Genomic DNA, 21441 nt, shown 5'->3' on the forward strand with positions numbered 1-21441 from the left:
TGGCGGGGGAGGAGGCTGGAGCCGGGGGCGGGGCCGAGAGTCTAGGTGGGGAGCTCGTGGCGGGTGTTTTTCATCCCTTGGTTGTACTTTTGTAGCCCACCCGCACGGCGTGGCTTTCTGGTGCGAGCTCTGGTGGCGGAAGCGAAACCAGCAGGGGGCGCTGCTGGGTTTAGTGGTCTCGGTCGACACCGGGGACGCGGAGGCATCCACGAATTGGACTCACACCCCAGAGAGATTTTGCCCCGTCTTGTTTTACACTGCAGCTGTACCCAGCGTGGGGCTTGGTGTCTGTCATAGCAAGCGCTCCATAAACTTTTGTTAATGAATGAATGAATGAGGATTACTGTGTTTCTGAACTTGGGCAATTGATATAACCTACCGGTGCTTCACTTTCCTTTTCTGTGAATGACCTTTTTATGTATATGGTTAAGAGCTCGGCTGCTAACCAAAAGGTTTTCAGTTTTAATCTACCAGCCACTCTTTGGATACCCTATGGGGCAGTTCTGCTCTGTCGTATAGGGTCACTATGAGTTGTAATCGACTTGATGGCGACGGTTTACACACACACACAACAGAGTTTTAAGGAGCCCTGGTGATGCAGTGAATAAGTGTTTGGCTGCTAACCGAAAGGTCAGCGGTCCCACCACCCACTCTAAGGAAGAAAGATGTGGTATTCTGCTTCTATAAAGATTCACAACCTTGGAAACCCTATGGGGCAGTTCTTCTCTGTCCTGTAGGGTTGCTATGAGGCTAGAAGTCCAAATTCAGCATGCTGGCTCTAGGGCAGGGCTTCCTTTCTGTCAGCTCTAAAGGAAGGTCCATGTCTCTTCAGCTTCTGCTTCCTGCTTCCTTGGAGATCTCCATGTGCCTTGGCATCAATCTTATCCCATCTCTACTTGCTAGCTTGCTTGTTTAATCTCTTTTTTATATTGCAAAAGAGATGGACTCAAGATACATCCTACACTCCTCCTGCCTCAGTAACATAACAAACCCATTCACAAATGAGATTGAAACCACAGACATAGAGGTTAGAATTTAAAACACATATTTTTTGGGGACACAGTTCAACCCTTAACATATATGCGTGTATATATATTTAATTTTTATCTGTGTTGGTCACTATTTTTGTAAACTACAATAACATTACCAGATAGATGAAATGAAAAAAATAGACAAAAAAATACACACGCTTCTCGCTTATTAACATGGTTAAGTTCCAAAGAAGACCGAGTTGTTATGCAAAATTGGCATTATGCAAAAATGGATAATGACCACATCGGATCACAAAATGGAAGATGACTACATCATTACAAAGCCGCCAAATTACATCATTACATAACTGCCAAATTACATCATAACGGCGAAACCACTGAGAATCACGGCCCAGCCAAGTTGACTCACAACCTTAACCATCACAGCCAGCATTACGCCTCACACCTTGGCATTACTTACTGCCAGACATATGTCGTTAATGCACAAAATAGTGAGATAGATTTTTTTACTATTGTCGTAAATGCGAAACGTTGGATAATGAGACAGTTGATAAGTGAGGAGAAGGTGTACAAGGCTGAGTTTTTTATTATTGGAGTTAGCAGATGTGAAATTGGCCATATTGAATTAAACAAACGTATATAAACTTTCTCAATTTCTGCTCTTTTTTTGTGGACTGGTACCAAACAGTTCCCAGACTGGCAGTGTCGTGGGTTATAGGATCATTTTAGAAAACTACCTGGTACCTACTGAGTAATCATTAGTAACCATTAGTTGTCAGCATTTCCTAAATTCTGAGGATTAGGAGAAGCCTGGTGTATTAGTTTTCTACTTGGTGCTGTAACAAATTACCACAAATTTAGTGGCTTAAAACAAGTTTATTACTTTATAGTTCTATAGGTAAGAAGTCTGAAATGGGACTCACTGGCCTAAAATTAAGGCATGCACAGGTCTGTGTTCCTTTCTGTAGACTCTAGGTGGGTTTGCTAGTTTCTAGAGGCTGCCTGCATTCCTTGGCTCCTGGCCCTCTTCCTATATTGTTAAGCTAGCAAAGCTGGTTGAGTCCTCACGTGGCACCACTCTGACCTCTCTTTTACCTCCCTCTTCCACTTTCACTGTTGTTGTGCGCAGTGGAGTTGATTCCTACTCATAGCAACCCTATATGACCGAGTAGAACTGCCCCCCATAGGGTTTCCTAGGCTGTAATCTTCACGGGAGCAGATTGCTGGGTCTTTTCTCCCACGGAGCCGCTGGTGGGTTCGAACTGCCAACCCTTCCGTTAGCAGCCTAGTGCTTCACTGTTGCACCACCAGGCCTCCTTTTCCTCCACTTTTGAAGGCCTTTAAAAATTATCTTGGGTCCACCTGAATAATCTGGGATACTCTCCCTGTGTGAAGGTCATCTGATTCCCAACCTTAATTCCATCTGCAGCTTTCTTCCCCTTTGCCATGTTGTTGTTAGTTGCTGTCGAGTCAATTCCAACGCATGGAGACCCCATGTGTGCAGAGTGGAGCTGTTCCGTGGGGTTTTCAAGTCTGTGTCCTTTCAGAAGTGTTATCACCAGGCCTGCCTTCCGAGGTGCCTCTGGGTGGACTCGAACCACTAGTCTTTTGGCTGGTAGTTGACCACTTAACCATTTGTCCCACCCAGAGACTCCACTCTTTGCCATGGAAAGTAATACATTCACATGTTCCAGGGATGACGATGTGGACATATTTCGGGGGGAGAGGGGGCATCATTCTGCCAGCCAAACCTAGAGAAGTCCTGAAATCCTACCAGGGTAGCTGTGACTGACCTGAAGCCGTCTAAGGGAAATAAGGAGAACTTGGTACACCTCGCCTCTAACCAGCTGTGTAAGCTTAGACATCTTCTTGTGACGTAAGACTACGAGTATCACCCTTTGGTGGAGCAGTCTGAGGACTGAGCGAGGTACTGTAGGAAACATAAGTACAGTTCAGTGCTCTGTATTTATATAGGAAAGGAATTCTAGTTCTCATCTCTCAACATTTCTTGATCACCGCCCCCACTTTATACGCTACATCAAAGTACGTTTAGAAATCCCCAGAAAATAATTCTAAATTGCTGAATTGTGGCAAGAATGAAAATGTAGCCTCACATGTATAGTAAGCATTTGGAACTCAGAATGTCTCTCATACTGGCAGCTTTCACATGGTAAGCAGGAAATAAAGGCTGAATGAAAGAAACAACGGAGGTATTTGAAAGTGGCCAGGTTTTTCTTCTCTACCCGCCCTCCTTCCTAAGGCAGCGCCAGCGGCGCCGCTCAGTTTTCCAGGAGGGAGCTGGCTGTCCCGGTGTATCTATTAGACTTGCCTCGTCCAGCTCAGACTGAGCCTGGTCTCTCTGCGCAGCTTTTCTCCCCCAACACGATTTAGAAAACGTTCCTCCACTAGATCGTGGTTAAACGTGTTTCGTTTTGCCGTGTGGTTCACTTATTTCGTGTTCACAGTTCTTTGTCTTCTGGTTTTAATGGAAAGGAAATTCCCTGGGGAGGAGGCGCATCAGGAAGCTGGCTTGTAGACTCAGTTCTGCTAGTTCTTAGCTTTAGAGCGTTGCCGAGTCACGTGGACCGGTTTGTTGTTGTTGTTGTTGTTGTTGTTAGGTGCCGTCGAGACAGTTCCGACTCACAGCGACCCTGTGCACAACAGAACGAAACCCTGACCGGTCCTGTGTCATTCTCACAATCGTTATGCTTGAGCCCATTGTTGCAGCCACTGTGTCAGTCCATCTCATTGAGGGTCTTCCTCTTTCTCACTGACCCTCTACTTTGACAAGCATGATGTCCTTCTCCAGGGACTGATCCCTTCTGACAACATGTCCAAAGTATGTGAGACATAGTCTCACCATCCTTGCTTCTAAAGAGCATTCTGGTTGTACTCCTTCCAAGACAGATTTGTTGTTTTTTTGGCAGTCCATGGTATATTCAATATTCCTCACCAACACCACAATTCAAAGGTGTCAGTTTTTCTTTGGTCTTCCTTATTCATTGTCTAGGTTTTGCATGCATATGAGGCAATTGAAAACAGCGTGGCTTGGGTCAGGCGTACCTTAGTCTTCAAAGTGACATCTTTGCTTTTCAACACTTTAAAGAGGTCTTTTGCAGCATATTTGCCTTCTGCAATACGTCACTTGATTTCTTGACTGCTGCTTCCATGGGTGTTGTTGTGGATCCAAGTAAAATGAAACCCATGACAACTTCAATCTTTTCTTCATTTATCATGATGTTGCTTGTTGGTCCAGTTGTGAGGATTTTTGTTCTCTGTATGTTGAGGTGTAATCCATACTGAAGGCTGTGATTTTTGATCTTCATCAGTAAGTGCTTCAAGTCCTCTTCACTTTCAGCAAGCAAGGTTTTATCATCGGCATAACGCAGGTTGTTAATGAGTCTTCCTCCAATCCTGATGCCCCATTCTTCTTCATATAGTCCAGCTTCTCAGATTATTTGCTCAGCATACAGATTGAGTTAGTACGGCGAAAGGATACAGCTCTGACGCACACCTTTCCTGACTTTAAACCACGCGGTATCCCCTTGTTCTGTTTGAACCACTGCCTCTTGATCTATGTACAGGTTCCTTGTGAGCACAAGTGTTCTGGAATTCCCATTCTTCACACTTGCTCCCTGGTCCAGGTCACTCTACACCCTGTGGACTGTGTTATCTTCCTAAAGTCGGGCTCTATAAACAGACTTAATGAGATGATCTTTTGCATTCATCGGGAACACACTGCTGAGAAATTTAGATGCCATCCCTCCATCATGGTACTAGAGGCCTGCTGCCATTCGGGACACGGTCTAGTGCAGAGGTTAAGAGTTTTGGCTCAGTTTCAGGCTGCTGGGAGCCACATACTGATTCTGCCATCTGTATAGCTGAATGACTTTGGGCAAGTTATGCAGCTTATCTGAGTTTGTTTTCTTATCTCCCAGTGGAGGTAATACTCTAACTGGGGTTATTAGGAAGCTTGCACGAAATAATACATTTGAGGTGCTGTCAGTATAGTGACTGGTGCATAGTAAGCTTTAACTCAGTACATTTCGGCTTTTATGTGGCGCCAACCATTTGTCCTCCAGCCCCCTGGACAATGGTTTTATAGAGGTACTTCCAAGATTGCATAGTTCTTTGAATGAAATCCCACTGTTTTCTTAAATAATTAATAATAAACCAAAAAAAACCAAACTTACTGCCTTTGAGTCAATTCCAACTCATAGCAACCCTATAGGACAGAGTAGAACTGCCCCATAGAGTTTCCAAGGCTGTAATCTTTACAGAAGCAGACTGCTACATCTTTCTCCTGTGGAGCGGCTGTTGGGTTTGAACCACCGACCTCTCAGTGGCCGAGCGCTTTAACCACTGCGCCATCAGAGCGCCTTAATTAATAATAAGTAAACTTTTAATTTTAAAAAATCAAGCACATGCTTTTCTGCTTAATGCCAAATTTAAGGACATTTGTCGTCACTATTATGTTAACTTGGGCGCCAGAGTAACCTGTATGCGTGCTTCAGAATCAAGCTTTTCCTGACTTTTCCCCACTAGAATGTAAGTTTCAGGAGGGCAGAGACTTTATGTGTCTTGTTCTCAGTTATATCCCTGGCATTTAGTGCAGTGCTTCACCCATGATGGGCACGCAATGAATGTTTGCTGAATGGGTGGGTACATACAGCACATATTTGAACTTCAGTTATGCCTGGTGTGATATGCAGATGATGCAACCGTGCTTGCTGAAAGTGAAGAGGACTTGAAGCACTTACTGTGAAGATCGAAGATCACAGCCTTCAGTATGGATTACACCTCAACAAACAAAAATCCTTACGGCTGGACCAATAAGCAACATCATGATAAGCGGAGAAAATATTGTAGTTTCAGTTTACTTGAATCCACAATCGACGCCCATGGAAGCCGCAGTCAGGAAATCAAATGACGTATTGCGTTGGGCAAATCTACAGCAAAAGACCTCTTTAAACTGTTAAACAGTAAAGACGTCACTTTGAGGACTAAGGTGCACGTGACCCAGGCCATGATGTCTTCAGTCACCTTGTATGCGTGCAAAAGCTGGACAATGAATGAGGAAGACTGAAGAATTGATGCCTTTGAATTATGGCGTTGGAGAAGAGTATTGAATATACCATGGACTGCCAGAAGAATGAACAAATCTGTCTTGGAAGAAGTACAGCCAGAGTGCTCCTTAGAAGCGAGGATGGTGAGACTTTGTCTCAAATACTTTGGACATGTTATCAGGAGGAACCAGTCCCTGGGAAGGACATCATGCTTGTCAAAGTAGAGGGTCAGCGAAAAAGAGGAAGACCCTCAACGAGTTGGACTGACACAGTGGCTGCAACAGTGGGTTCAAGCATAACAACGATTGTGAGGATGGCACAGGACTGGGCAGTGTTTCGTTCTGGTGTACAGAGTGTCAGAACTGACAACACCTAACAACAACAACAATCTTTGCATTGAGATCTGTGTGTGACTGCGTGCAAATAATTGTACAAGTGAGAATAATACAGGCTTGAGCATGTCAGTTAAATGTGCCTGTTCAAAATAAGGATGGAGCAAAAATAATTGTGGGAGCTATTTAATAAACCTGAAAATACCACATTAGTTTTATTTTTAGTGTTTATTGGGCATTTTTGTTGCTTTTCTGACATTTTTGAAGAGGAATATCAGCAGTTGTTAGGTATTCATAGTGGCTCAACGTGAATAAAAACATTTCACTTTTTGAAGTTTTGGAATCTGTTTAATTAAAGAGGATCTTGAGATTACAAAATGAATCACTACTTATCGTGTGACCAGGATTTTTGCGAAAAAAAAATTAAGTGTTTACAAATGATAAAAGTAGTGTTTGCTTACTTTAAAAAGGAAATTTCAATAGCGCTGAAGGTTATTGTGTGAAATGTGAAAGCCGTCTTTTCCTTTTCCCATTTTCCCAAGGCTGGCAGGTGTTTCTGTTTATTTGTTTTTCAGATCTGTACATAGCCCCCAGAGATCTTATATATACCTGGAAATAAGCTAAGCATTGATATATATGCTTAAACACACACAAATTGGATCATACTATAGATACTTTTTTGAGCTATATTACTGTTTGGGAGTGTAGGTTCTGGATTCAGACACTCTTAGTTTAAATCCTGGTTCTTCTACCATTTAATAGCTGTGTTTCCTTGAAACTTACTTAATAGGTTTATCTCCGTTTCATTTTTTATAAAGGTAAACCCTATGTCATGTGACTTTTATGAGATTAAATGAATTCATTATTTTAAGCACTTAGCACAAGTTTAATAAACACTCGGTTGTCCCCGGGAGGTGCAAATGGTTAACTCACCCAGCTGCTAACCAAAAGGTTGGTGATTCAAGGCTGCCCAGAAGTGCTGTGGAAGAAAAGCCTGGTGATCTACTTCCAAAAAATCAACCTTTGGAAACTCTGTGTAGCACAGTTCTACTCTGATGCACATGGGGTCACCATGAATTGGAACTGACTTGATGGCGAATGGTATAGTATGGTATGTGTTAGGTCCCGTCCCATCTCTCCGTTTGCCTTACTGTGGTGGCTTGTGTGTTACTGTGATGACAGAAGCTATGCCACTGGTATTTCAAATACCAGAGGGTTACCCAGGGTGAAAACATTATGGATTACAACAGAACGTTGTCCGATGCACTTGCTTTGGATACATCATCAGGAGGGATCAGTTGCTGGAGGAGGACATCATGTTTGGTGAAGTAGAAGGCAAGGAAGGGTGAAGGAGATGCAGGACCAGGCAGTGTTTCGTCCCGTGGTACATAGGGTTGCCAGGGGTTGGAGTCGAATCGATGGCAGCTGTCTGCCTATAGCTCCTGAAAATTGCTATAGTCAATTAAGTATAACTTTGAATATTTTCCACGTCATTATATATCGATACACTTCCTTAGAAATATTTGCTTGGTATACCATAGTATGGATGCGGCAGGATTGATTTACTCAGGCCCTCACAAATGAGCATTTAGGTGGTATCTAGTTTTCTCCCCCCAGTGCAGACAGTGCTAGAGTGAACACTGACATGTCTTGGATGGTCACGAGAGTTTATTTGTGGGATATGTACTGATTCAGAGTGTCCACGCAATGTGAGTTTTGGTAGACAGAGCCTGCTTGCATCACACTTGACATACCTGTTTCCTCACACCTTTGTCAACATGGGACATTCAGTGTGGATTTTCTTGATATTGGGCAACCAAAACAAAACACAAAACTGGAGCTGTTATCCCTCGCCCCTGATTTCGGAAATTTTGATTGTATCAAAATAACTGCATGTTCACATTTATTAACTTCATGATAAGTAAATGCTATTAATTTAAACTAAAAAGAAAACTTGTAGTAATGAAATACTACCTTTATGTGATACATATTGGAGTTCTGTGCAAGATTTGGAGCCCTGGTGGCACAGTGGTTAAGAGCTCGGTCGCTAACCAAAAGGTTGGCAGTTCAAATCCACTAGCTGCTCCTTGGAAACCCCACAGGGCAGTTCTACTCTGTCTGGTAGGGTCGCTATGAGTTGAAATCGACTATATGGGATCAGGTTTTTTTTTTTTTTTTTTTATGGTTTATGCAAGATTTCATTTGTGAAATGGTTTTTGCTTAAAAAAAATTTTTTTTTGAAGGTGAACAGTTTGCTGTTTCCTGAACAAATCATTATGTCTTTATCTTTGCTCATTCCCCTGGAATTAGCTTTCCCGTCTGCAAATTCCATTGTAAAAGTCAACCCCTCTGTTAGGCCTTTGTGATCTCAGCAGTCAGATGACAGCTCCTTTCGAACGTGTCCGGGCTTTGTTTTACACTACCTTTACGGCACAGACGCGGCGTTTAAAGTCTAGTGAAGTCATTTGTGAGCTTGTTTCATCCTGTTTTCTAGATCATAGTTCCTGGAGATCAGGGGTCATTTTTTACTCACTCTCTCGTGCCCTGCATAATGCCTTGCACATAAATAGGGGTTGAATATGTATTTGTTGATTTGAATTGGAATTAAATTTAGAGTTTGATGGTTGAATGTTAATGGAATGAAATGCTAATGAAAGCATCTCAGGTGGCCTATTATTGGATTTAAAGACACGTATGTATGATGATGACGGCTCGAGCTGTACCCGGCTGATTTAATCCTCACATTCCTTAAAGTGCAGCTGTGCATCTACAGTGTGCCTCAGAAAGAAGTGATATTCATTGCGAGCCAATCAGGTTGTCCTGAAAAAGAACATTTCCCCTTCAGGCAGGAACTTAAGCAAGGGCCGTTCATCTCAAATTCCTTATCCTACAATTTTCAGAGATTAAGAGGAACTCAGGTTTAAATGACGTGTGACACCATTGTTCTGTTTGAAGGTTGATGGGTTCCAAGATGAATATCCCATGCTCAGTGACCCACTTCTTTTTCCTTCGGTTTATTGTCTTTAATACTGGTTTATGCTTCCACTTCTTCAGTTCGTTTCTTGGGTGGTTTTCTTTGAGGGCTGAGATGGACTCCTGTTCATTTTTGCAGCCAACATAGCACATATTTAGGCGTAGAGGAACTGCTAAGTGTCTGCTAAATGTATATATATACACACGCGTGTATATATTGAGTCAGATACTTTCTCCCTCAGTTTTCGTTTTTTTAAAATATTTTGGAACTTCAAGCCCTGTTCTGTCGCGTAGACGACAGATTTGTGGAATCGGCCTGGCTGACTTGAGCGGCGCTGTTTGTAGCAGAGGATCCCAGCTCACAGCCACAAGGGGGCGATAGCCGAGCAAAGATTTTGTTTCTCTGATTTATGAATATTACTTTTTCTTAACGGTAGAGGGTGGCATGTCACCTTCAGCACAGAAAAAATGGTTTGCAAAGGGGTTTTGAGGCTACGCAGTAGAACATTTTATTGCTTTAAGCTGGAGAATAGCATTTAACCATTTGAGCTTATTTATGTAGAATTCTGGCATAAGACAGTTTATACTTCTACCTTTTTAAAAAAAATTATTTATTTATTTATTTATTTTATTAGGATTTTTATTTTTTCCCATACAAAAATTTATACATACATTGTTATGTGACCCTGATTGCTCTCCCCATACTGTGACAGCACACTCCTCCTTTCCACCCCGGATTCCCCATGCCCATTCAACCAGCTCCTAACCCTCTCTGCCTTCCCATCTCACCTCCAGACAGAAGCTGCCCATTTTAGTCTCTTGTATTTACTTGAGCTAAGAGGCACACTCCTCATGAGTATCACTTTATGTCCCACAGTCCAGTCCAATCCCTGTCTGAAAAGTTGGCCTCCTAAATTGTTTTAGTTCTGAGCTGATAAAGAATCCAGGGGCCATGCTTTCCGGGGTTCCTCCAGTCTCAGTCTGACCATTAAGTCTGGTCTTCTTACTAGAAGTTGAGTTCTGCACCCCACCTTTCTCCTGCTCCACCTGGGACTCTCTGTTGTGTTCCCTGTCAGGGCGGTCATTGGTGGTAGCCGGGCACCATCTAGTTCTTCCGGTCTCAGGCTGATGCAGTCTCTGGTTTATGTGGCCCTTTCTGTCTCTTGGGCCAATACTCTCCTTGTGTCTTTGGTGTTCTTCACTCTCCTTTACTGCAGGTGGCTGGGACCAATTGATGCATCTTAGATGGCCGCTTGCAAGCTTTTAAGACCTCAGACGCCACTCACCAAAGTAGGATGCAGAACATTTTCTTAATAAGCTTTGTTATGCCAGTTGACCTACATGTCCCCTGAAAGCATGGTCCCCAGACCCCCACCCCTGCTACTCTGTCCTTCAAAGTGTTTGATTGTATTCAGGGAAACTTCTTAGCTTTGGTTTAGTCCAGTTGTGCTGACTTCCCCTGCAGTGTGTACTGTCCTTCCCTTCACCTAAGGTAATTCTTATCTACTATATAGTTAGTAATAACTCTCCCCTTCCCTCCCTACCCTCATAACCATCAAAGAAGGTTTTCTTCTGTGTTTAAACCTTTTCTTGAGTTCTTATAATAGTGGTCTCATACAGTATTTGCCCTTCTGTGACTGACTAAATTCACTCAGCATAATGATCTCCAGCTTCCTCCATGTTATGTTTCACGGCTTCATCGTTGTTATCCTTGCGTAGTATTCCATTGTGTGGATATACCATAATTTGTTTATCCATTCGTCTTTTGATGGGTACCTAGGTTATTTCTATCTTTTTGCTATTGTGAACAGTGCTGCAATGAACATGGGTGTGCATATATCTATTATTCGTGTGACTGCTCTTATTTCTCTAGGATATATTCCAAGGAGCGGGATAGCTGGATTGTATGGTACTTCTATTTCTAGCTTTTTAAGGAAGCACCAAATCGATCTCCAAAGCGGTTACCATTTTACATTCCCACCAACAGTGTCTAAGTGTTCCAGTCTCTCCACAACCTCTCCAGCATTTATTATTTTGTGTTTTTTGGATTAGTGCTAGCCTTGTTGGGGTGAGATGATATCTCATTGTAGTTTTGATCTGCATTTATCTAATGGCTAATGATCGTGAGCATTTCTTCATGTGTCTGTTAGCCGCTCAAATATCTTCTTTGGTGAAGTGCCTGTTCATATACTTTGCCCAGTTTTTAATTGGGTTATTTGTCTTTTTGTTGTTGAGGTTTTGCAGTATCTTGTAGATTTTAGAGATTAGACCCTGATAGGATATGTTGTAGCCAGAAATTTTCTCCCAGTCTGTAGGTTGTCTTTTGACTGTTTTGGTGAAGACTTTTGATGAGCATCAGTGTTTGATTTTTAGGAGCTCCAGTTATCTAGTTTCTCTTCTGGTGTTTGTGCATTGTTAGTTATGGTTTATATTCTGTTTATGCCGTGTATTAGGGCTCCTAGGGAACCATTTTTAACTCAGACTTTTTTTCTAATAGTTACCTTATTTCTAAATAATAGGCTAGTACTGCTATTTCTTTCTTTCTTCTTTTTTTTTTTTTTACTTTTTAATATGGCAGTAGTGAGAATAGTGAAATTAACCTCTATGTGCTCAACACTCAGCTCCAACAGTTATCAGCCTTCTGCTGGTCTTATTTTATCTATTCACTTTCTATTAAATTATTCTGGAGAATTTTAAACACATACAAAATTAGGCAAAATAGTATAAGGAACTTCTTAAACTCGTCATTTAGCCTCACCTATTATTAACTCCTGGCCTGTTTCGTTCACACCATCACTTTCCCTGCATACTTGCCCCTCTTCCCCCAGATACTGTGAAGCAAATCCCAGATATTGCGTCGTCCTTTTTCAATCTATATCTAAGTTATATGTCTGTGTCTTGAGTTACCAGTTTAAGATATTGTTTATCAACTTTTTGCTGTGATAGACTAGGATTTGGCATATTTGCGTAAAACTTCTACCTTTTCTTCTCCCAGTCTTTTTATATCACTATTTTAAATTCCTCTGCTTGTTATCTTTGTAACTCTAAGTCATATCCTTACAGTTTTAGTTCTTCTTCCATTGATTGTAGATTGTATCTGATGCTCCACTTAGAAACTATCGTTACATGAATACTCATACAGATATTTGAGCATGAGATCCACTCCTTCAGTTTTTGCCTCTTTCCACATTCCATCTCCAGTCGTTTATAATCGTACATTTTTATCACTGAGGGTGATATCCTCTACATTTTGTGTGACAATTTAGTCTTTTTTTTCTAGATGTTGAAGAGTATTTGTGTTATGTTTTAAAAGTTCATTGCATGTCCAAGTGATTGTATACAGTGTTTATATACTGTTTTCTTATATAGCTTTTTGTTTTCCCTTGAGTTTCTAATTGTCTTTGTTCTTTCCTTACACTGTTTGCTTTGATCAAATCTTTGGTTGTGTTTCCAACGCTTAATCAGGTCCACTTTTTTTCTAGAGACCTTCCTTTAGGAGCCCTACTCCAGTCCTCACTAATTGCTCATATACTTGCAGTGCAGCTGTTATTTTGATTATTTTCTTTACTGTCTGTATAGGTTATCTATTGCTGCATAACAAACCACCCCAAAACTTAGTTCTCCCCTGTGCAATTTATTCAATTTTTTTAAAGAAGAGAAAATTTTAAATCTTACATTTATGTATTCTTGCTAGGGTGATAAATGCCTTACTGCGAGGTATTGTGCACTTGGCAGAAGATGGACTGTGCTGTCTGTATTCTTTTAGTTATTCCCCGCGTTTTCAGCCTCTCTTCTCATTCTGCCCTTTCATTATTTGGGCCATGACTGAGTCCCACACCTTTATAAGAGTCATCAGAGTAAATTGGGTTTTTTCATAGCCTCCTTCCCTCTGCATATATTTTTTAGCTACAGTTTTCTTCACTCTGCTTCTTTAATTGCCAGTCTTCTACATGCTTTCTGTCCACTGGAAAATTGTTGATGTCTCTTGTATGCTTTTGGTCTCCATCCAGCTTTCTTCCCTATTAAGGACTTATAATTTTTTCATTCGTTCTTTTACGATCATTTAATGAGATGCCAGGAGAGAGATAAATTTAAGTATTCACTCTGCCATCTTGAATGGTTGAACCACTAACCATTTACTTTAATGAAGGAACATTGTTATAAGCATAACATTTATTGGCTAGTGTTGAGGAAGTGAAAGCTATTGCAGTCATTTTAAAATTTCTTGTCAGAGTATATGCATATTGAATTTTTTTCTTGCTAACCACTATGAGCGGAGCCCTGATGGTGCAGTGGTTAAGAGCTCAGCTGCTCACCAAAAGGTCGGCAGTTTGAATCCACCAGCTGCTCCTCAGAAACCCTATGGGGCAGTTTAACTCTGTCCTGTAGGGTCGCTATGAGTCAGAATCGACTCCATGGCAATGGGTTAACCCTGTGAATAGTTAAAGTACACATATCATTGCATTATTTTTGTTATTGTTTGCATTAAAAGAGGAAGCTGGGTAGAATGATGTCTTCCATTTTTAATGTTTATTACTTTATAAATTCTCTTTATATTTTAGAGTATTTAAGAATTCCTACTATTTTAAAGTTGGAAGAAAATTTATAGGTGGTTTATAGGGTTGTGCAACCCTTTTATTTTACAAATAGAAAACTGAGATCCGGAGAGGTTAAACGATTTAGTCAAGATTTTTTTTAGATATTTAATGGCCAAGTTGCTCTGAGAACTCAGGTTTTCTAAGTATTTCTGTTATTCTGCTGTATTATTATTATTATTTTTCTCCTTTTAAGCTTTTTATAATGTTTCCATTTTCCTTCTTCTGAAGGAGCTTGTATTTAAGAATCACTGAGGCACAGTGGTTAGGAGCTTGGATGTGAACCAAAAGGTCAGCAGTTCAAATCCACCAGCCGCCCCTTGGAGACCCTATGGTGCAGTTCTCCTCTGTCCTGTAGGTCACTATAAGTCAGAATCAATCAATGGCAATGGGTTCGGTTTTGGTTTTTTGATTCAGTGTACGATGCAGTTTTGAACAGGGAGTGCGTTACTCACGCATTAATAGAGGCACTCGGACTAGTTGATGTCTTGTGTTTCTTTTAGCACTAATAGCCTCTGATTCCAAGCTGTCTATTAAATATTCTCAAATGAATGATAGTTCTAATATGCAAGTGCTTACATGTATTAAGGAGCCCTGGTGGTGCAGTGGTGAAGAGCTTGAATGCTAACCAAAAGATCGGCAGTTCAAATCCACCAGCCACTCCTTGGAAACCCTATGGGGCAGTTCTACTCTGTCCTATAGGGTCACTATGAGTCGGAATCGACTCCATGGCAATGGGTATGTGTATTAAAATGTTTAAAGTAATACATATTCATTGTTTTCCAGATTTTCTTCAATAAGATAATATGAAGAAGATAATAGTTCTATACAGAAAATACTGCAGTTAGCATTTGGTGTATTTCTTTTGAGGGATTTATATCTCTATATACTATCACTCTAAACACGTGTAAATTTATGTAAGTGTGCAAGTAAATAAGTGCATCATTATTTTTAACTACCTGTCAGATATGCTATGTTCCCTGAAATTTTATGGGTACCACAAACTTAATATGTGCAAAACTAGACTTACTGTCTTACATCTACTCCACTGCTCTTCCACCTCGGCCATAACTCCCCCTGTCGCTCACTGTCTGGCTCTGCTATTTGGTAAATATCTCTGCATCCCTCGTATATTTGTAGGACTCTGCCTTAGCGTGGGTTCATTATCATCTCTATCCTAGCTAATTGGACGAGTTTCTCAATAGTTTACCTTCTTCCCATCTTTTCTTTCTCCCTCTAGTCCATCTTGCATACTGCTGCCAAAGTGTTCTTTTTAAAAAAAAGAACAAGTACTGTTACCTCTTTGATTAGAAACCTGTTTTGACTCCCTACCGCTTACAGGATAATGTCTAGCACTTTCAGTCTTGGATACAAGACTCTTCACAACCTAAATAAGGGTAGCAAATGTTTTTAGCAACGTTTCTGAACTCCAGTCTCTGTTACCAGGTGGTTGGTTTACCAGGTGATAGTTTTCCCTTGGAAAGTCCTGCTCAATCTTTAGGCTCCAGGGGGAGAAAATAGTACAGCAGAATAACAAGAATGTTTAGGAAATCTGAGTTCTCTGACCAGTTCTTAAACGAAGCAGTCAATTCCAGGGTACCTGCTTTACCTATGACAATCTTTGAATGAGCTCCATAGCAACATTTTCCATAAACAGGGTTAGACACTGAGCTCCATGCTGCACTCCCAGTGGGTGACAGTGTGCCTACAGTCTCTTCAGTCTGCATCAGCATGAGTGAAACTAACCGTGTTGGTTCAGACACTTTACACACGCCCTGTTGTCAACATGCATTGTGGGAGTTGCTACATTTATTATTTTTAGAAGTCATTTGACACGTAAATGAGTTCACCTTGGCTTGTGCCCTAGGAATTCAGAGATGCTTCTAGACTATGATTTTTGAAGGAGGGCTTTGTCTGATTATTTGATACAGTTTCCAAAATTCAGTGAGCAATAATGAACATACAGTTTAAAAGCAAATTCAGAGTTAATCCAACTTTTTTTTTTTTAATTGTACGTTAGAGGAAGGTTTACTAATCCTACGGTTTTATGCTTTTAGTAACATGTTTTCACTCACTGAAAACACGTTGACTTTCATTGCAAAATGTAATGATGTGAAGGCAGAAATAATGGAACAGAAAGCGGTAGCATTCTGTTTACACTTGATTTTAAAGTCTCCTTTAAAAATAATTATTCATGATTTGATAAAGCTTATAATGTGAAAAATAGTCACAACAGATTTACTCAAAAACTCATTAAATAATCTTATTAAATAGTTGAGAACAATCTTTTTTTTTAAAACCTAGGAGAAGTACCACTTACTGTCTTACTAATCTTAGCGTAAACATCTCTTCGTGATTGTTATTTTAGGAACAGGCCATAGTGGTGGCTGAATTATCTCTAATAAATGTTTAAGTACTGGACTCTACTGGACCTTCCTGTGATCTAAAGCTTAAATTGAAAGTCACCTCCTCCCCTCAACAAATAAAGAAGAGAAAGAAGAAGAGGAACCTTGGTCAGTGTCAAGCATAACCAAAAAACTAAACCAAACCTGTCGCCATCGAGTCGATTCTGACTCATAGCAACTCTATTGCACAGAGTAAAACTGCCCCATAGGGTTTCCAAGGAGCGGCTGGTGGATTCAAACAGCCGACCTTTTGGTTAGCAGCCAAGCTGTTAACCACTGCGCCACCAGGGCTCCCAATATCAACCATAGAAGTGGGATAATGGGAAAGCAGGTCATAGGGAAAAGTGGGAATGGCTACCAGGAGTCATTTGCAGATAGGGAAAAGATATTAAAGGTGTCCTGCATTTTGTTGTTAGCAAGTGGAATGACCTTGTTCAAGGCCTATGGTCTCTTGTTCTTAGCTATCTGTAAAACTAAGGCAGTACCTTACACCTTAGTTTTGATTTTTGATACAAAAATCAACTCAAAATGGATCAAAGTTAGTTAAATCTAACTTAGAAGAAAACAGATGTAAATTTTCAGGACCTTGAATTTGGCAATGAATTCTTAGAGTACCGGCAACAAAAGAAAAAGTAGATAAATTGGACTTTATCAAAATTAAAATCTTTTGTACATTAAAGGCCATTATAAAGAGAGTGAAAAAAACACACAGAATGGGAGAAGATATTTGGAAATCATGTATCTGATAAAAGATTAGTACTCAGAATATATAAAGAACTCCTACAACTCAACAACAACAATAACAAAAACCAAATCAGAAAAATGGGCAAAGGACTTAAACAGATATTTCTCCAAAGAATGTATTCAAATGGTTAGCAAGCAGATGAAAAGATGCTTAAGATCATTAATCATTAGGAAATGAAAATCAAAACCACAATGAGATACCACTTCACTCCCACTAGGATGGCTGTTATCAAAATAAAAATAAAATATAAAATAACAAGCATTGGTGAGGATGTAGAGAAATGGTTATTTAGAATATAAAATGATGCAGATGCTGTGGAAAGCAGGTGGTTCCTCAAAAAGTTAAACCTAGATTTGCCAGATGTCCCAGCAATTCCACTCTGGGGTATATATACCCAAGAGTTGAAAGCAAAGACTCAACAGATACTTGTGTAGAAATGTTCTTCGAAGCATTGTGTACAATTGCTAAAAGGTGGAAATAAAGTGTCCGTCAGCGGATTAATGGATAAACAACACGTGATATATTCATACAATTGAGTATTATTCAGCCAAAAAGGAATGAAGTTCTGATACATGTTACAACATGAATAAGCCTTGAAAACATTATGCTGAATGAAATCAGCCAGACACAAAAAGACAGATAGTATATGATTCCACTTAAATGAGATATCTAGACTAGACAAATTCATAGCGACAAAAAATAGAATAGAGGTTACCAGGGCCTGGCAGGGGATGGGGGAGTGGGGAATTATGGTTTAATGGGTACAGAGTTTCTGTTCAGGATGATGGAAAAGTTCTGGAAATAGATGGTAGTGATGATTCTACAACATTATGAATGTACTTTTTGCCACTGAAGTGTATGCTTAAAAATGTTTACAATGATAAATTTTATGTTGCATATATTTTACTACAACAAAAAAAATTTTTTTTAAACTAAGGCAATAAAACCATAGACTATGTAATGTCCCTTCGAGCCTGAAAATTGTGTGGATTTATATCTTTACACATAAAGTTTATTATAGTTATTAGTTGTCACTGAGATGGCTCCAACTCATGGCAGCACCAGGAACCACAGAACAAAATGGTGCCCAGCCCTGCGCACCATCCTCATGATTGCTGGCAGGCTTGAGTCCATTGTTTTGGCCACTGTGTATTTTGAGTGCCGTCCAACCTAGGGGGCTCATATCAGACAATTGTGATCCATAAAGTTTTCACAAGTAGATTGCCAGGCCTTTCTTCCTAGCCTGCCTTAGTCTGGAATCTCCGCTGAAACCTGTCCACCATGGGTGACCCTGCTGGTATTTGAAATACTGGTGGCATAGCTTCCAGCATCACAGCAACATGCAAGCCACCACGGTGAGATAAACTGACAGACGGGTGGTGGATACAAAGTTTAATATAAGAAATTTGTGTGGAGCACCTACCATATTATAGGCACGGAGTGATGACTGACAAAAAATAAATAAATAAAATACGAAGACATAGTCCCTGGTTTCAGGGAGCTGTGCTTAGCAGTATTTCCCAGTTTAGGAGGGAGGCAATTTTGATCTCACTCACCAAGTATTGTCCCTCCTTCACAGCTATTGTGACCAACAAAGATGCCTCTCCCACCCTCATTCCCTAATGCCTTCCAGAGGGGAGTGGATGAGGGAGGAGCATCACTCCCAGTTAAGAAACATTGATACAGAACTGGGAACAATAACCATAAATCAGGTTTTGAAAAAAATGAGTATCTATTGGGACAGAGAAAAATTATGTGGTTGTCAGGTTCTTGGGGAGAGAGAGGGGAAGACTGGTTACAAAGGGACAGGAGGGGTACTTTTAGGGGTGATAGAAATGTCTGTGACTTTGATTATAGTGGTTACATGTGTCAGAATTTATAGAACTATATAAAAAAGTGAATTTTTCTACATGTAAATTACACTAGAATAAATCTGACTTTTAAAAAAATGAATGTGACATGTAATAAAAGTATAGTTTAAAGAAAGTTTCTTGAGAACATAAATGAAGTTGTAGTAAATTCTTACTGGAGTAATGTTAAACATTAGGTGGTATTTCCTCACTTAGAAAGCTAGCAATGATATTTTCCCAGTGTTTAAAAGCATCCAGTAATCTATCCATTCCACTTATTTTCACTGGATACTTTCCTCCCACAATACTCTAACTTGCTTTATTGCTCTGGATTGATGATGCTTTTAAAGCCTACTGCATGGCTGTGACCTAAGACCTTCCTTTGCTGTGTTTCTGAATTAGACCCGATTTTCTTGGATCCCATGTCTTCCTATTCATTTTGCTGAACCTGTAGTTGCTTTCTAGGAATGAGTAGCTTTTTCTCGCTACTGCAGTTCTTTAGATATCTTTTATATATCCTCACAGTTGGTTGAAGTTTTGTTGGGTTTCGAATTCTAGATGGAAAATAATTTTCCTTAAGAGTTTTGAAGGCTTTGATTGCTCCATTGTTTTCTAGCTTCCATTATTGATGCCAAGAAATCCCATAACTTTCTGATTCCCTGTCTTTGTGGGTTTTTTTTTTTTCTTTTTTTTTTTTCCTCTCGGAAGCTTTAGGATAGTTTGTTTATCCTTAGTATTTTGAAATTTCACAGTAATTGTATGCCTGAATGTGGGTCTCATGTTGTTTTCTCAAGAACTCGATGGCTTCTTTCAATCTATAGAATTGTATCTTTCCGTTCCTGGAAACTTTCTTGTATTATTTCTTTCAAAATTTCCTCTCCTGTTATTTTTCTTATTTTTTCTCTTCTTAGAACTCCAATTAGTCAGATATTGGACTTTATTTAGCCCCTAATTTTCCTTATATACTGGTTTTCCCCCCCTATTTTTATCTGGGGGCATTATACAATTTCATCACAGTAAAAGCTTGCAAACTCCTACCTGGAGCTTATAAAATTGGGTGCCGCAGTTCTGGTAGCAAGGAGGCGAGGGGATCTGAAGGTCCCAACTGAAGGTATCTGAAGGTATAGTCCTTTCACTTAATCTCCCTGTTTTTAGCCCACACCATCTCCCTCAGTGTGTTTTGTGAGTTGAGTTTGCTGCTGTCTTTCTCATGAACTCCATCTGCCCCACCTAAAGAAAGCTGATGTATTCATCTTCTTCCCCCGTTCTTGTCACTCTCTCATGTTTTTCACTTGCCTTGGCAGGGTAAAGAAAAAGGTCAAAACCTTAGCATCCATTTCTTCTATGGTTGTTAACCATTGTTAGTCTAAATACCATAATCAGCCTTCCCCCAAAGGAACCTGTGGCCCTTTACCAACTGCTCTGGGGGAAGAGGAAAACCCAGACTTTGATGACTCTTAGATAGAGGGTCTAAGCTGACACAGATTCCATGGGATCCAAAATGCCATCTAAATATTCATGTTGAAATGGGGCCTTATGGAAAACTCTGTGTGTTTTTGTTTTTTTTTAAAAAAAAATGTTTAGCACTAGTGAATAAATAAGTTGACCTTCCGAAAGATTTGCTTTCTTGCTTCATTATCAGATTTTGGTTCAACCTCACTGAGTTGTCATGCTTAGAGAATGAAGTGTCTTATGAATAAAATTTTTTCCCCAAGTTTTCATTCAGTCTTTATAAAATTGATACATTTTTCCCTTATTTACTTAAAATTAATATTCAATATTGTTAGTTTATCAGTTTCATCAATAAAAGATCCATTTTAAAATATTAAGGTTATTCAGGTTTGATGGCTTTAAATTTGTCTTTAAATTTTACTTAGTATTTTTCTGCATATATATGTGTAAATTTTACATATAATATATAGTTGTGTTGTACATATAGATACCATACATGTAGTGCACATAGAGAGGATGAGTGTGGAGCCCTGGTGGTGCAGTGGGTAAGCGTTTGGCAGCTAACCAAAGGATCTGAGTTCAGATCCACCAGCTGCTCCTTGGAAACCCTATAGGGCAGTTCTGCTCTGTCCTGTAAGGTTGCTATGAGTCGGAATCGACTTGAAGGCAACAGATACGGGCACACACACGTATAGAGAGAAGGATACTGACCATGTGATTATAGTATCAAACTGAGTAATCTGGGCAATTCTCAAATATATAACTCACTTTCCTCTTGAGTAGGAATTTTAGAGTCAGGTTACTGTCAAGATTCTGAAAGTTCCTGACTTCCTGAGCAGAGACTTTAATTTTTGGAGTAATGGAAAGAGAAGGCCAGCCGTCTGTATTCTTCCCTCTGCGTGTGCCCTCCCCAGGCGTGAGCAGGAGGCCTCTGCTTGTGCCCTCCCCAGGCGTGAGCAGGAGACCTCTGCGTGTGCCCTCCCCAGGCGTGAGCAGGAGACCTCTGCGTGTGCCCTCCCCAGGCGTGAGCA

The 21441-nt window shown here is 40.3% G+C and overlaps 1 protein-coding gene across 1 annotated transcript in view; it reads left to right on the top strand.

The window, feature by feature from the left end:
- The window catches only part of MRPS28 (mitochondrial ribosomal protein S28), a 120861-nt gene that overhangs the window by 698 nt on the left and 98722 nt on the right, over positions 1-21441 (top strand). The window lies entirely within an intron of this gene.

Source organism: Trichechus manatus, unplaced genomic scaffold (assembly GCF_000243295.1).
Source record: "Trichechus manatus latirostris isolate Lorelei unplaced genomic scaffold, TriManLat1.0 scaffold00152, whole genome shotgun sequence".
NCBI lineage: Eukaryota > Metazoa > Chordata > Mammalia > Sirenia > Trichechidae > Trichechus > Trichechus manatus.